At 38.3% G+C, this 17,046-nt stretch overlaps 1 protein-coding gene across 14 annotated transcripts in view; it reads left to right on the top strand.

The window, feature by feature from the left end:
* Positions 1-17,046, top strand: part of MBD5 (methyl-CpG binding domain protein 5) — a 141,214-nt gene that overhangs the window by 65,802 nt on the left and 58,366 nt on the right. For 10 of the 14 annotated variants that reach the window (XM_057415587.1, XM_057415598.1, XM_057415599.1 and 7 more), the window contains 2 exons: positions 8,755-8,892; positions 14,399-14,590. The gene's annotated coding sequence lies outside the window, so the exon portion shown is untranslated. Of the gene's footprint in view, positions 1-8,738; positions 8,893-14,398; positions 14,591-17,046 lie in introns of all 14 variants that reach the window. The other 4 variants (XM_057415595.1, XM_057415596.1, XM_057415597.1 and 1 more) reach the window with 2 other exon arrangements.

A 17,046-nucleotide genomic window follows, 5' to 3' on the forward strand; every position in this document is an offset into this window, starting at 1 on the left:
CTAAGTATCAGAATCTAATCAACTTATTGCTATCAGATGATTCTTATGATCAACTTGCTGTAGCAGATGTTTAACGTAATGCTTTGTCTGTGTCAGCTGTAGCTAATACTGCTGTCATCACCACTGGATTTGATTTTATTTTTTTTTTCCGATTACAAATCCTTGCAATGAGACAGCCTGCCAGAAAGTGAGGATTGGCTTGGTGCGGCAGATAACACCCCTGTTCTCAAGTCCCAAGACAGCCCTACCCGCTACCTCCCTAAAACTCTTATCGGTAGTACTTACAGTCTCGCTGCTCAATGAATACAGCAGGATGGCATCCTGCTTTAGGAAGTAGCCTTTGGTTTTCATCATCCTAATTTTGTGATGTCAAGAAACTGACAACGTTATGGATTGCTTTGTTATTTGCTTGGAAATATTCTCTCGTGGCTTAGTTCTTAACTCTAGGAAGAGAGCCCTTAAAGTAGACAGGGAACATGGATGTGCTTCTGGCTGTGGAAGACAGTGGGACTGTTGAGGTCCATCCTGCTTCTTTGGAGTTCTGGAGTTCCTTAGTGTCAGCCTGGAAAGAAGCTGACACTGGATTAGGAAAACTGTCTTCATTCTTGCTTTACTCTTTCTTTGCTCAAACTACCAGCTTAGGTATTTGTCTGTTTTTAGGCTTTTAACTGAAAAAGTCTTCTATAACTAGAAATGTTTCCATAGCCATCACTTGCTTAAACCAACCTGAGACCATACCCATCAGTGATACTCTCCGCCAGCTGCAGCTTTCTCTAGCTAGCTCTAACATCATCAACAGCCTCCCTGGAGGAAGGTGCGTGTTTTTCTTATTATGCTTCTCTAATTTTGGTGAGGGCTGAGGAAATTCACAGGGACAAGTTTTCCCTTGATAAGACTCCACTGAGAGATACTAAAGAAATGGAGAATGAGTAGCAAGAGAGTTCAGCTGGCATCAGGGTGAGATGTGTTACCATGTTAAGAAGAGAACCTTAGCAGGAGATGAGGAAGTTTCACAACTGTACAAAGTGCAGGCTTTCTACTTGATATTTGTGGAGAATTATATCGAAGAGCAAAAGTGTGGTCAGGAGAGGAAAAGTTGAAGGAGTGAGAGGAGTTGTTGGGGAAAGAGTGCAGGAACCAGCTTTCCAACAAAAGCCATGAAAGTGTCACAGCTGCTTCTGCCAGAGGGGCAGAAGGGGAGACATGCAAGAGGATTTATGCTTTACTCCTCTGACAGGAACAAACTAGAGGAATTGAGGTATACCCATCAAGCTTGATGAGTACTCCAGACCTCTCTTCATAGAATTACAGAATGATTTGGGTTGAAAGGGACTTTAAAGACCATCTAGTTCCAACCTTCTCGCCACGGGCAGGGACACCTCCACTAGATCAGGTTGGTCAAAGCGCTGGGGAACTTGTGCCAGTATCTCACCACCCTGACAGGGAAGAGCTTCTTCCTAACATCTGATCTAAGTATCCCCTCTGCCAGCTGAAAGCCATTCCCTGTTGTCCTTTACCTACATGTCCTTGTAAAAAGCCCCTCTCCAGCTTTCCTCCTGGCCCTTTTAGATACTGCATCCGCTTTAAGTTCTCCCTGCAGCCTTCTCTTCTCCAGGCTGCACAACCCTAGCTCTCTCAGCCTGTCTCTGTAAGAAACGTGCTTCAGCCCTCGGGGCATCTCTGTGGCCTCCTCTGGAGTTGCTCCAGCAGGGCCACGTCTTTCTCATATTGGGGGCCCCGGAGCTTGATGCAGCAATGCATGTGGGGTCTCACAAGAGTGCAGTAGATGGGAAGAATCACCTCCTTCAACCTGCTGGTCACACTGCTGGTGATGAAGCCCAGGATTTGGTGGGCTTTTCATATGCTTGAGAGCATGGTTTTCCTGGCCTATCTAACATGGTGTTCTCATTCTGAAGCTGAAAAGCTTTTGGCAGGTTTGGAGTGCTGACTGCTGAAACCTTTCTGAGGGCGGTTTGGATTTTGCACTTTTTATGAAAGGCTTTTTCATTGACCTTAGGATGTTTCTGTGCACTGTAGTTGTAGGCTACAGTCAAATCACTTTTCTGTGGATAAAAAATTAATTTTTTTTTTCTTTTTGTAGCTATGAGGTTAAAATTATGTTTTCCTCTTTTGCCAGATCTCTATGCCTTTTTATTTGATTTTTGGATTAGATTTTTTGTATTTTGTATATGTTATATAATATACGTGTTATTCATTTATATAAACATTATATAGATATTGATATTTTGGTATTTCAGTAAGGGCTGATGTTCAGAGTGGGGTTTCAGGAAAAATTCAGCTCTGTTGAATTTTGCAGCTAGGAAAGTTACTTCTATGATCACAGCAGTGACCAGGACAGTATGTGATTAATGTATCAATAATAGTCCATGGTTACCATAAAGCTTCCAAATTAGTAAATTCATTAAGACATCATGAGGTCTTATATATGTTTATATATTAACTATTGTCTGAGGCATTTTTCTCATCTGTGGCCTAACAACACCTCAGAAAACCTTGCAACAAAGAAGTGAGTTTTATTAGCCTTTTAAGAGGATGGGTACTTTTTTCTGCAGTGACTTTCAGTACATTTGTTGTTAAAGCAGCTTGATAGTATTTCACGTGTCCATTTGGCCTTACTGCTACTTGCAGCTGATAGATATTTCTGAAAATCAGAGCAATGTTTGATGATGTAGTACCATGGTCCTTAGAAATACCTTAAAAACAGACTTCATAAAATCTGTTGAAGCTTTTTGAAAAATTGTTCGATCCTAGGCTAAATGTTTCAAGAATTTTGCTCTCTATGATATTTTTAAAATGATAAAACAGATTCAAATACTAGGCCATTTTATATAAATATAGACTCAATAACGATCCCATGTGAATTGTATTAAACTCAGTGGGAAACCATCTATTAACCTTAGTAAGAATAAAATTAGAATTCCAGAAACTGAATTCTGTTTTAGGAGTGCTTTGTCAGTGGATTATTAAAATACTATTCTGATATGAATTACCATAAATGATATACCATACATCAATGAATTGGACAATTAGTAGTACTAGTTAGTAGCAATGTCAGTTTGAAAGAATTGCTTACAGGAAATGCAGTGATGAGTATTCCTCGATAGTGAAGAAGGCAGCCTTCCTGGTACATGCTGGGTAATGAAATGAAATGAAATTCCTTTGCTCTGTGTATTAATTTTGAACTTTCTCAGTTTTTGCAGTTTCAGGGGGAATACTTGCTATAGTACACTTTCCCAGGCTTTTCTGTAGTGTGACAAAATTCAACACTTTGTAAGGCGCTGCAGAGATACTAAGTAATGAAATCTGTGTGCACGATAACTTTAGTTATCATTTTATTGGGAGATTAATACCCACAGAGGGATGATAGAAGCAAAGAATATGGGAAGTGTGAGTGCTACAGTGATGAATTTGGTCACATCAGTGAATAAGCAAAAGGTAAAGCTCAGCACGTTAAAACTGTGGGTACTGCATTCAGTAGGGGTTCATGCTAGTCTCTGACCAGCTTTATTTCCCCCTTAAAAAGCTTTTTTTTTTCTCAGCTTCTCTAAGAATTTCCAGTTATCTTACACTGGAGCAGTAATGACAAAAAAAAGCTTTTATATGTGTTGTGTTCATGTACCTGTGTGGGGTGATCCCTTTCTATGCGAACTTCCATGGGCAACATAATATTTCAGATTTAGGAGAAAACAGGTTCCTCTGCCACCACCATTGATTATAGCCCAAGTATAGACCAGAAGAAGGTTGATGCAAAGAGTCTGTTCTGGGCACCAGTCATTGAGTCCTCCTCCTGTCAGCTACCATGGCAGCGTTTGGCCTGTGTGAGAGTTGAGAATAATCAAGATTTGCCAGTTATGGCAAATCGTGCCAACAAGTTTTGAATAAGAAATAATGCAGTTCGAAGTTTGTTGTTTTCTTTTTGGGTGATTTAATTTTAAACAATGGTGTAATGTCACTTTTAGAAGAAGGCACTTTCTAATGTGATGATGCAGTATCATGAAGCAGAAATATGAACTGTTAGTGTGTGTGCTGCATTAAACTTCTTCCCTAATAAGTTTGAAGCTTGGGATAGTAAAGTCTAGATATCCTTTTCTTCTGCTCCTTATGCTGTTAGTCTACTTATTCCAGTATCTGTACGGTGCTTCAGCTGCTTGCACCATGTTCTCAGAGGAATGGTATAACTTGCAGTCTTGGTGTCAACACAAATACATTTAATATAAAATAATTTGAATCGGAATATAAAAATGGATACATTCTGATGAGTTGAGTTAGTTCTTGTGTAAGAAAGAAGTGTTGTAGCACTAGCATGATGTGGAAGCACTCAAGCAGCCAGAGTCAGCAGGGAAGCTGAGCAGGAAAGAGTGGTTCAGCAGTTTTCAGGAGAGTATTTGTGCTCGTCCATATCTATTTTCATTAATTTAAAGAGAATGCGTATAACACTTGTTACTCGCCTTTAGGCAATTTGTAAATATGGTTTGGAGACTCTGCTTCTGCAAGTTGTATCCATTGCAAAATACAGGAAAGGTTGAAAGTCATAATCCAGGACTACTGACCCCAAGGTCAGTGTATTAGTTTCTGATGTCAAGGTATGATGCAAAAAGAGAAGTGAAGCTGTGTAAAAATTCCTTCTTTTCATGTGTTGGGGAAAAAAGGGAAGACTTTTTGCATTTGCTGATAGTGGAAACAACATTCCTATCAAGAGAAAGAGGTGATTGATTCATTTATATATTTCTTTTTTAGTGTAGGACTGTTGTCAAGTTTTGTCACGGCTCTTTCTGAAGTGGATGGGAGCTGAGTTTGCACTTGGTCCAGTGGGGATCCCTGAGGTGGGACAGCAGTTATTTCTTTCTCCTGTTGGGGTTATTTTATCAAATTATTATGTGTTCACTTTTGAGTATTTATATTTTTTATGTTAAGGCTTTATGTTAGCTATAGGAATCAAAAAGAAAATGGATTAATATTGTCCTTCCTAGAATGGTTCTTCTCATAGCTGACTCTCACACAGCTTTTGAAATAGCATTGTGTTTCAGGTAGAGACAACTACAGAAAGAAATTCAGTTATTGGTTAGTTTACAGTAGTAATGACTACATTTTTTTACTGATTCATTCTTTTGCACCTTTAATAACATTTGCTTAGGAAGGAAAAGAGAAGAAAGACAAATTGGTATTATACAGAACAAAAATTATCTATCATCTGTGTTCTCATCAGTTTTGCAGTTATCTCTATATTAAATTAAAGATCAGTGAAGGAGAAAAGTAGATTACATTTTCATTGTGAGCTAGAAAATAGAAATGCATGTACAACAGGTATGCAAAGTAGCTAATGGAAATAAATCAAATTTTTAAAAGGCTATGTGTTACAGATAAATGAAAGTAATTTTTAAATTATTCATTAATTTCTTAATTCAGAGATGTTTTCACAAAACCAAAATAAATTGCCATGCATGATTATTTGAGAGAACCTTTAGTTTCCATACCTTAGAGGTCCAAATCTTGAATATTAACTTGATCAAAATATCAAGAATAAGGAAGCGGAAAACATATTACTGTTTAATGTGCAAAATACAGGCAAAGGCTTGCCATAGCAACTGGCAGTTAGGTGAGACGGGTGCTGTGGTACATGGGCCTGCACTGTGCTTACCTCTTTATTACCCAGGATTGCACACGGGAGAGATTTTCTTAGTAGTTGGAAACTGATCTATTTGTCAATTTGATTGTTTTCATTCCATTTTTAAATTGCTGGGTGAAGATTGCATGTGTGCTGTTTCTGAATAGCAGTGTGCTCCTTTCCTGTCAAAACCAAGGCTTTTTATAAAATAAAAGTCTTTTCATGGGTGTAAGATACATTATTAGTACTTGTCACTGTCTTTATGAAAGCATCAGGTACATGGGATTTATAGGATTGAGACTGTTGACTAAATTGATGTCTGTTTTTCTCCTCTTGCAAATTAAAACTCTGTTTTTTTGTTTTTCTCCTGTAAGTGGAGGCAAAAAAGTAGCTGGTGTCCCTTCTTACATCTTCTCCACTCAAAGCTACTTCCACTCAAATGACACCGTTGCCAAATCTGTGAAAAACGTTAGTATCTTGGCCTTACAGCTATGTATCACGCACATAAAACAAATATGTTAGTGTGTTAGCCTTATAGCTATATATCACATAAGTAAAACAAATGTGTTAGTATGTTAACCTTATAGCTAATTTTTGAATTGGCTTTTCTGGAAGACCTGCCTGTTCTTACTGTATTTCACAGAAATACAATTTTTTTTAGCTTTACTGTTTTTCACTTGCTTTATTGTGTTAGGCAGTTAAAATGCATTTTTTAAGTTATATTAATATGGCCAACTTGTTGTCATACAAAAGGAGAGTACACTTGGAAAAGGCCATATGTTCATGGAAAGGTAGTCTTGGAAGGTAGGGTATTTGCTTCTTTTTTTCTTATGCCATCTGTTATGTTTTAACTTCATTTTCTCCAGATACCATGTCAGATAAATATTCAGATAATAGATCTGAATTTGAATCAGGAATAAGGAAGCAAGATTATTATTTCCAACGGCTTTGTCATGGTTTAACCCCAGCTGGCAACTGAGCCCCATGCAGCTGCTTGCTCACTCTTCCCTGGTGGGATGGGGAGAGAATCAGAAGGGTAAAAAGGAGAAAACTCATGGGTTGAGATAAAGACTTTAATAAGAAAAGCAAAAGCTGCACATGCACGCGAAGCAAACCAAGGAATTTGTTCACTCCTTCCCACGGTCAGGCAGGTGCTCAACCATCTCCAGGAGATCAGGACTACATCACATGTAATGGTGACTTGGGAAGACAAATGCCATCACTCCAAACAGCTCTCTTCTTTCTTTCTTCAGCTTTGCATGCTGAGCATATGGTCATATGCTCATATGGTCTAGAATATTTCCTGGGTCAGTCAGGATCAGCTGTGCCAGCTGTATCTCCTCCCAACCCTTGTGGTCCCCCCAGTCTCCCTGCTGGTGGTGTGAGGAGCAGAAAAGGCCTTAGCTCTGTGTAAGCACTGCTCAGCAATAACTAAAAAATCCCTGTATTATCAGCAGTGTTTCCAGCACAAATCCAAAACATAACCCGTACCAGCTACTATGAAGAAAACTCTGCCCCAGCCAAAACCAGCCCAAGCTTTATGATTACTTTAGTCAGATGCTTAAACCGGGCTTTTTTGGACGTGCCTAACTGCTCTTTGATATTATAACCGTTAAAATTCAGAATTAGGATCATACATTTTGACTATGTAGACAGCTAAATATTACTTTTATTTAAACAATGAAATATACTGAATTCCTCATATGAAAACAGGAGATGAAAAGATATTTGCAATACTTCAGTGCTCTAAAATAAAATAAGTGAGCAAACATATTGAATTTCCCCCAAGCAGTTTGGACTGTCATGAGGTAAATTCACTGCTGCTCCTTCCACTTGGAGTTACTCATTCATGTATATGTGCCACTTCTTCCTAAGCATCTAGGCCAGCACAAGCATTCTTCCAGCCACAGAGATTAGGGAACTGATCTAGGTTAAGACTAATCCAGTAGATATACACAAATCTGCTCTCTTATCTGATCCACTGGTCCACATCCAGTGGTTGGTTGTTGGTTGCTGCGGAGGAGGAGTGGCATTGACCAGCAGCGCCTGGCCTCTGGAGCAGGAGGAACCTTTAAGTAGAGCATTGAGTTGTTCCCTCTAACATGATGAGTAAGGGGGCTACACCTTGGGCATTGCGCATTGAGAATAGTCCCGAGTTCCAGGAAAATTGAAGAAGTAAGGAAATAAAATCTGATGCCCCGTAGTTTTCAGGCTTTCTGCTGAGGTGCTAGCAGAACCCTCATTTTAGCAGGACTTCTGGATTGATTTAGGTTCCAGGTCTACTTTGGGAAACCTAAAAATCCTTTGATCCTGTAGACAGTCCAAGTGTAATCATGCAAAGATATTTTCACCAATTGTTGATGCTGTTTATAAGAGTAAAATTAAATACAAGGCTCTGGTTAGGCCGAGTTCATGATTCTCCATCACATGTTCAAGCCACAGAATTAGTTGTAGTTATGTTTTGTCTTACAGGAAAAAAACTACAATGCATTTTAGGGGAAAATGCCTACAAATCTAAAATCTACTTCCAATGGTATCTAAGATACTTTGGGGTTTTATGCTAATTTATATATAAGAATATGTGTGTGAGTGTATATATAGAGAACAGTGTGTATAGAAACTAGATATCAATAAGCAAAACTGGGCATCTTTTTTACAGTTTTGGTTCTCTGAAGTTTTATGGTAGATATTTTCAAGAATATCTCTTTTTAAAACTCTTTTTCATCCATTCTCCAGCTGCATGGGTTCTATTCCTATAGCCTTAAATTCTGTAGAAGGGTGAAGCAGTGGAGGGAAATGGCCACTGCCCTTGTACGGTAGGGTTTTCTTCTGATCTTGTGTTTATGGTCAATGAAGAAAGATTCATCTAGAGGACAGTTCAGAATACAACTGTATGTAGAGTCAGATTAGATTATTTTAAGTCATACTTTGGACTCTGCCTTTCTTCGCTGACTGCTGAGAGCACCTAAGTAAACTCACCACTTTTGTTCAATGTTTGCTTTTCTGAAAGCACCCGTTATTTTTGTGTAGCAAAGCAATCCGATAGAGAAGCCGAGGAGTCTATGAGAAGTGGAGGTATCAATAGCTTGTCTTTTTGCAAATCTTATTTTAGATTTATTTCATTGCAGGAAGAAGAGGCTTTATCACAACCAAACAGGAAAAGAAACATACAGACTTGAGGAAACAGCACTTCTCTAATTCTTTCCAGAAGTTAAGAGATTCACCAAAATTTGGTGGATTACCTCCACCGGTCTTCCTGATTTGAGGTAGGTGAATTCTCCCTTTGCCACTTTTTTCCTTCCTGTCACATATATACGGATAGTAAACACATATGTGAACAGTAAACACAGTGACTTCAGATCAGATGTTTTAAAATTTTTTTCTATTTTCTTTGATATGTCGAGAAATAATGGACTTTTACTAGACTGGTGTTGCAGGCAGCATTCTTTATCTGATGGCAATATAGTGCCACCACTAGAAATTAATTATACCATGTTCATTTTTAGTGTTATGGATGACAGTGCAATTACTAAATATAAATTTGTGTGACTTTTGTACTTACGAAGATTAAAATAGCAATTGTTAGAAATAAAATCAGACAAAATCAGACCAGATCCTTGTAAATGGGTCCCAAAGCTTTTGCTGTTTTTTTCCAGCATGAAGCCCATGGCTCTGAGTTGGTATTAACTCTTTTGGAAGAGTGATTTTCAGTTATGCCACTGAGTAAAAGGGAGAACAACCTGAGAAGCAGCCAGTAATAAAGTTGATTGGTTTAGAAAAAATGTATTTAAAACCTACCTGAATTAAAAAAGGGACTGGTGGGCTGCCATTCTCTTTCTGTACTCATTTGTGACAGAGCACAGTTGAAAAGTTGTTGTGCTTCTTTCTCTTTGTGGGAGATCACTTTTTTCTGTTTGTTGGGAGTTTTGTTTTAGTTTTTTGGTTGTGTTTTGGGGTTTTGTATTTTTTTTGTTTGGTTTTTTTTTTGGTTTTTTTTTCTGTAAAGTAGGGTATATTTCATTTCAGCTGTATCAAATGCCATAATTGGAAGAATATTGTGTGTATTTTAAGAGATTAGATGAGGACAGGACTTTTTTAATCTGTTAGCACAGACTTGTTATGTAAATAGAAAACTCACAAAGAGAATGAGACAGCACATGCACTGAAAAAACAGATGTCTCTTCCCCAGAAATACATTTACCATTAGATTCCTGCAACTTGCTGAGAACTCTCTGGGAAGTTTATTGTTACGAATATGTATGCAATCAAAAGATAAATATATTGCAGTCACTGTGTAAGCCCTGTGCACTTTCTGAAGGATAAAGTGGTCTTGTCACAAATGATGCGGTGCTGTTGAATTACAGCTAGAACAGTTTGTGACAATCACCTTCATACGTTAAAGAGCAGACTTCCAAAGTATGAGTGTGTTTTTTCAATGTCAAGTGTCCTTTTTTTTAGTTGAAGAAAAACAAAACAAGCGTTCAGCACTGCCCTGCACAACATTCTTGTCTCTAAATTGGAGAGACATCAATTTGGTAGATGGACCACTCAGTGGATAAAGAACCAGCTGGATGGCTGCATGCAAAGAGTTGTGGTCAATGGCTCAATGTCCAGCTGGAGACCAGTAACGAGTGGTGTCCCTCAGGGATTGGTGTTGGGACTGGTCTTGTTTAACATCTTTGTCGGTGACATGGACAGTGGGATTGAGTGCGCCCTCAGCAAGTTTGCCGATGACCCCAAGCTGTGTGGTTCGATTGATACACTGGAGGGAAGGAATGCCATCCAGAGGGACCGTGACACACTTGTGAGGTGGGCTGATGGCAACCTTATGAAGTATAACCATGCCAAGTGCAAGGTCCTACACCTGGGTCAGAGCAATCCCAGACACAGGTACAGGTTGGGCAGAGAAGAGATTCAAAGCAGCTCTGCGGAGAAGGACTTGGGGGTGTTGGTTGATGAGAAAATTAACATGAGCCGGCTTCAGTGTGCGCTTGCAGCCCAGAAAGCCAACCGTATCCTGGGCTGCATCAAGAGGAGCGTGACCAGCAGGTCGAAGGAGGTGATCCTGCCCCTCTATTCTGCTCTCATGAGACCTCACTTGGAGTATTGTGTGCAGTTCTGGTGTCCTCAACATAAAAAGGACATGGAACTGTTGGAACAAGTCCAGAGAAGGGCCATGAGGATGATCAGGGGACTGGAGCACCTCCCGTATAAAGACAGGCTGAGGAAGTTGGGGCTGTTCAGCCTGGAGAAGAGAAGGCTGCATGCAGACCTCATAGCAGTCTTTCAGTACCTGAAGGTGTCCTGTAAGGGTGCTGGGGAGACACTTTTCATTAGGGACTGTAGTGATAGGACATGGGGTAACGGGTTAAAACTGAAACAGGGGAAGTTTAGATTGGATACAAGGAAGAAGTTCTTTACTCTGAGGGTGGTGGAATGGGTTGCCCAGGGAAGTTAGGAATGCTCCATCCCTGGCAGTGTTCAAGGCCAGGTTGGACAGAGCCTTGGGTGATACGGTTTAGTGTGAGGTGTCCCTGCCCATGGCAGGGGTGTTGGAACTAGATGATCTTAAAGTCCTTTTCAACCCTAACTAGTCTATGATTCTATGATTGTATGAGAAAAGCTTCCTTTGGAGGTTTTTTCCAAACACTTACTTTTCATTCTTCCTCACAAAAACTGGCAGCTCCTACTAAAGGAAGATAGGAAGGCTAGTTAAAAGGAGAATGAAACAGAGACTTTCAGGAGGGGAGAAATAACCCAGAATTTACTGAATTAGCCATAAAAATTCTCTTGCTCATCACATAGAAGCCTTTCGATTGTCACCAGTCATCTATGCTAAGTATTTATCAAACTGTATTCCATAGCTGATCATCCGTCTCTGACTCTCCTATTTTGATGCTAGTATGTTTGTCAATGGCGTTTGCATAATTAAGTTAATGTTACTTTTTTCAGTAGAAACTTTATTTCCGTCTTTGCTTATACATTTCCATAAGCTCACTATGGACAATTTTTGTCATTAATTTATTGTTACTATTTTATTTAGATATAGGTTAAAAATCAGGGTTTTCATTTGAATTCATTTTAATGATGCTTTTCTGTATATTTCTTGAGGCCTTTATTGAAGCTTCTTTAACTGATGCTACTTTAATCCTTAATACTGTCCATATGACCGAGGTATTTTAAGCCCTAATATGACTTGGGTTTCCTTCTTGGGTTATTTCATCCGCCTATTGCAATTGTTTCAAGTAAATCAGTTTTGCAGTGTTTGCTGCGATCAGCGTTACATGCTCAAGGGAAGTTCTTTATAAAAATGTCTCATCAAAACTTTTCAATGTGTTTAAGCATTAATAAATAATTTTACATGAAAAATGTAATATCCATGGTGAAATTATAGTCTAAAATGTATTTGTATGTAAATTCTTTAATGATAAGTTATACCATGTAACTAGGTTTTTTTACTGTAAAGATAAGCTATGTCGTGAAGCCGTGGATTCGTATTTGTCTAATTTTATGAATAACCTGCATAAAAATATTCTTTGCAATATTTCATGCAGCTTATATACAGCAGAAACAAGTTTAAATTTTCTGTCATTTCTACAAATTAAGAGGTTGTCATGCTTTAAGTTACACTGTTTAGATGTTTGATTTTAAGATCTAGAATTTCTGGAGTAATTTAGCAAACATTGGCATTCAGTTTCTTGATAAGCTGAAGCTAGTAGCTAAGGTAAGAGCCCAAATTTGTGAGTCCTGTGAAGGCTTCATGGGATAAAGTCTGGTGCATCTCATACTCCATGAGATTTGTATCATTCTCCTTTCACAGTTTGTCTGACTTTGTCATGAGTAGCCTTTACTGAAGCTCTATCCATCGAATACCCCAGTTCTTTACCTGCAGTAATTGTTTTTCAGTCACGTATATTCAGTATTTTTATCCCTGTAACTCCATGCATTTATAAACTGACAGTTCTATTTGTTCAACAAAGTTGTTTAATCCTTTCAACTAAGGGAAAGAGAATTTATTTTTCCAGTAGCCAGAATCTTAATTTTGTTAATGTATGTTTTGTTATTTATTTTAATAATATCTGTGGACTGGATGTACTTTGTTAGTATCCTAGATACATAAAAGACATTCAGTATTAACAGGTAAGCTGGTAATGTTAATACGCTAACTGTATAGTGCTCAAACATGGAAGCTGTTTAGTGTCCCAGTCTTCAAGAAAATCTAAATACATACTCAATATAGGGGAATAATTTTCAAAGTTATATTGGTTGTAGAAGAACTTTAGCAAGTTTTTCTTCTAAGTAGTTTGCATATAAATAAGCTGTCTACTGAAAGGTCTACTGGGTTGGTAAATGGAGTCTGAAACAACCGAGACACTCTTGTACTGATTTTTACAAAATGCTGTGCCCCAATTTTGCCCTTAAATTGGGAGTAAGCTGGTCAACTGATAACTCGTTAAATTAATGGTACTAATAAAGTTCATAAAAGCCAAAACCAGGTGTCCACCAAGAAAGCTAAAAGGTTCTGCTTATAAACTTAATGAAGATATTTTACTAATCATAGTGAGTACTGTATTTGTTATTTGCAGCTGGTATACTTTATGTGACTTCATGCTTATACCCTTTTTGTCTAGCTTACCTGAAATTTTTCATTCACATATTGTGTCAATGAGTTTTCTGTTACGGGAGAAGGTTTTAACAACAATCAAGACCTTTACTATGATGACACATGGCCTTAGAAGAGATTCCGAATGTGTGATCTGAAAATCATAACAAATTAATTAGACTTACTGTAGGATTCAAAAAGCTGGCTCTGTGGCATCTATTTTAATCAAATATTTATTCTTTAAAAAAAAAAAGAAAAATACACAATCATTCTGAATTTGTTAAAATGTGTATTTCTAATCCCTCAGGCTTTCAGGTATAATGTTTAATGCTTACATTAACTCTGTTGAATATGCCTTTAACCTAATGAGCTCCAATCCATTTCACCTCTGAAAGAACTAATTAGTTGACTTAAAGTCCTGCAAACACTGTTCACTCCTTTCAGTGTTAGGGAAATTGAAACTGGCACAATCAAAGCCTAACTAACTCTTAAACCATGGGGGAACTGCAGGGCCATTTTGGTGGTGATTATGAAGGTAATGTCTCAATACAGGCAGATGTTATGGAACAGCCCAAATTCTGGTTCGTCTGCCATTTCCAGTATGATAACTCTCAGACCCTAGGTTTTTTTTCCTTTTTAGTTGAATGTTTTTAGCATGAATCAATACAACTCAAGTTGTCTGAAGACACAACCTTTTTTGTATGTGTAGTAGTTCATAGAACTAGGCAGGGACACCTTCCACTAGACCAGGTTGCTCAAAGCCCTGTCCAGCCTGGCCTTGAACACTGCCAGGGAAGGGGCAGCCACAGCTTCTTTGGGCAACCTGTGCCAGTGTCTCACCACCCTCACAGGGAAGAACTTGCTAATACCTAATCTAAATCTGCCCTCTTCTGATTTAAAGGCATTAAACTTCCATCATAAGAATCCATATACTTATACTTACAGAAATCTACCTATTCTTCTGGACAGTGAACCACCATAATGTAGTAAAAGGTATCTTTTTTTTTTTATCAGTTCTAGTCACAGCCATCCTACCTTTCTTTAAAAGCAAATAATGCGACAGTTTATAGTGCAAAGTAATTGGATTAGGGTTTACAAAGCAGTCAAGAAAAGTGAAATAAAAACATCTGGCTCATTCTTTAATTTAAATAATGCAACTGTCTCAACAGATGTAACGTGGGGTGCAAGAGTGCCTCAGATGAGGGCTGTACTAAAACAAGGAGCCATCCTCAATGGAAATAGCCCATTATTGAGATCTAACCAGGAGACTATCTAAAGCAAAGCTGAAAGTGCATCAAGAAATTTGAGAAGCCAGAAGATCCCCAAGGTATCTAGAAGCAAGACTATGAGGAGTAATGTAGGTAAGTATTCAAAAGTAAATCATTGCATTTATTAAGCTGGGCAACTTCTAATTTTATTTTGATAGTTTTATGCTGTGGTAGTAAAGCTTATTACAAAATGCACTTCAAGTATAATACAAAAGATCTGAGCCAGTGTTAACAGAAGAGCAGCAGACATCTTCAACATCTAATGGTGCTGAAGTAGAAAAATAAACAATTTAGCAATTCATATCTTTGTACAAGATAGACAGTGCACCCATACATGGACCTTTTTGATAAGAGAACAAAGAAAAAAGCATTCTTGACCTAGATTTAACAGATTGTATTGAAACAGCATATGAAACACAGTATTTTAATGGTTAGAAAATTACCGGTTTGTGACAATGTGATTCATATGCAGTATTAGTCATAATTGGTAGTAATATATTTTGACATAATTAAACAACAGAATTCCAGTTATCTGTATCGGAAAATATGCAGCACCATTCTTGACCTAGATTATATTGCAGTGGCAAAGTGAAGCTGCCTTGCCCAGAGATGAAGCCAGAACTTTACAGTAAAATAGAAAATGAAATGCTCTTATTCTTTTTCATTTTCATAATCAAAATATAAAGTTATTGTTATGTCAACAACCAGCAGATGGAGAAAAAGAATGTCCTAGGAAGCTCAAAGAGCACACTAGAAAACTGAGCTATAAATACCAAGCTAATTCCATAGCTTTAAGATTTCTCCAAAGCTTTTTTAAATCCCTCCAGAAAAGACTGAAGAGATCTTTAATCTGAAGTGCCCCAGTTGAAGAACTGTGTACCTTTTTATTTTTAAATAAAATTATGTTAATTTACAGTAGATTATTTGGACATCTTAATGAATCATTGTAGTATGTGTACAGTATTTGTTGCATCAAAATAAGGTTTTTAAACATGTCGGTGCATTCTCATTCTTATCAGTACTTTCTTCAGAGAAAATACAGAATTTCATCACCTCTGAACTGATGTATAGTGTGCCCACAGAATACTTGATGTACACAACTCATGTTGAATCTGTATTTTTTAGAGAGCTGTCCTTTTCAGTAAAGAGAGCTAGCAAAAGAGCCATCTTCTTTGGTACGATATTATGAAAATTTGGAAGATCTTTTGGTATTTTTTTCTTTGCGTTTGTAAATTGTACCTATGCAACCTAACGTTGTGGCTATGTTTAGAAATACGTGTTTTTTCTGGCTTCCATTATAAATTCCTGAGAGCAGGCTCTCAGGTTTCATGGCATTTCAACAAGGATGTTACTCTGTTGTAATTGAATTTGGGGAATCTGCAATGTGAACAGGTTCCAAGACAAGTGTCTGTAAGAAAACCTGGCTTATGAGATAATTGAATTGCTGAATTCTTCCTCCATAATGTTGGATGAGAAGATGTATACGCTTGTGTTACTGAGCACTCTGTAATGTTTCCTCTTGAAGTCAGCAAACCCAGTAGCTGATGGTGTCATGAGACAGTAATTACTGAGTGATACTGGTTGGGAGTGATACCTGAAAGTCACACAGGATGGCTGAGGTTGAAAAAGACCTCTGGAAGTCATCTTGTCCAACCCTCCTGGTGAAGCGCAGTTACCTAGGGGAGGTTTCCCAAGATCATGTCCAGACAGTTTTTTTAATATGTCCATGGGTGGAGACTCTGCCACGTCTGCAGGCAACCTGTGCCAGTGCTCTCTCATCCTCCCAGTAAAAAAGTGTTTCCTGATGTTCACAGAAACTCCTGTGTTTCCATCTGTGCCCGTTACCTCTTACCTTGTTACTAAACACAACTGAAAAGAGCCTAGCCCTCTCTTATTTGCACCCTTCTGACAGGTATTCATATGTGTTGAAAAGATCCTGCCAGATCCTTAATTTTCCTAATATTTCCTAAAACTTTCCATGTTGCACATGTGACTGCTGCTCATCCATTGACTGTGGATGTCAGAGGAGATTCTGGCTCCATCTTCTGCTTAACCATATGATAGCTAGATGAAGACAGGAGTAAGATCTCCCCAAACTTCTCTTCCTGAGCTTTGGATTAGATATTAGGAAGAAATTGGCCCTGAGAATTGGTGGCCACCCCATCCCTGGAAGTGTCCAAGGCCAGGTTGGAGGAGGCTTTGAGCAACCTGGTCCAAACCTGTTGACCAGCCTAGTGGAAGGTGTCCCTGCCTATTTCAGGGGATTGGAACTAGATGGTTTTTAAGATCCCTTCCAGCCCAAGCAACTCTATAATTCTATGATTCTCCTTCCATAAGGAGAAATCCTTTAAATCCCTTTAAAATATCTCTTCCTTTGTGCACTTACGTTTTTCTTAAGGAAATGCATTAAAAATAATACCTTTTTCAGAAACTTAGGAGTTTCCAGTGCACGTTCCCTCTGTAAGAGGAAGACAACTGGAGAGCTGGCTAGGGGTGGGAATCCCGAATCTCCATTTTCTAGAGCACTGGAAACTTTTTGTCTGACTTGG

This window comes from Pezoporus wallicus, unplaced genomic scaffold (assembly GCF_028554395.1).
Source record: "Pezoporus wallicus isolate ANWC-B61680 ecotype Strahan unplaced genomic scaffold, APGP_CSIRO_Pwel_v1 contig_736, whole genome shotgun sequence".
Classification (NCBI taxonomy): domain Eukaryota; kingdom Metazoa; phylum Chordata; class Aves; order Psittaciformes; family Psittacidae; genus Pezoporus; species Pezoporus wallicus.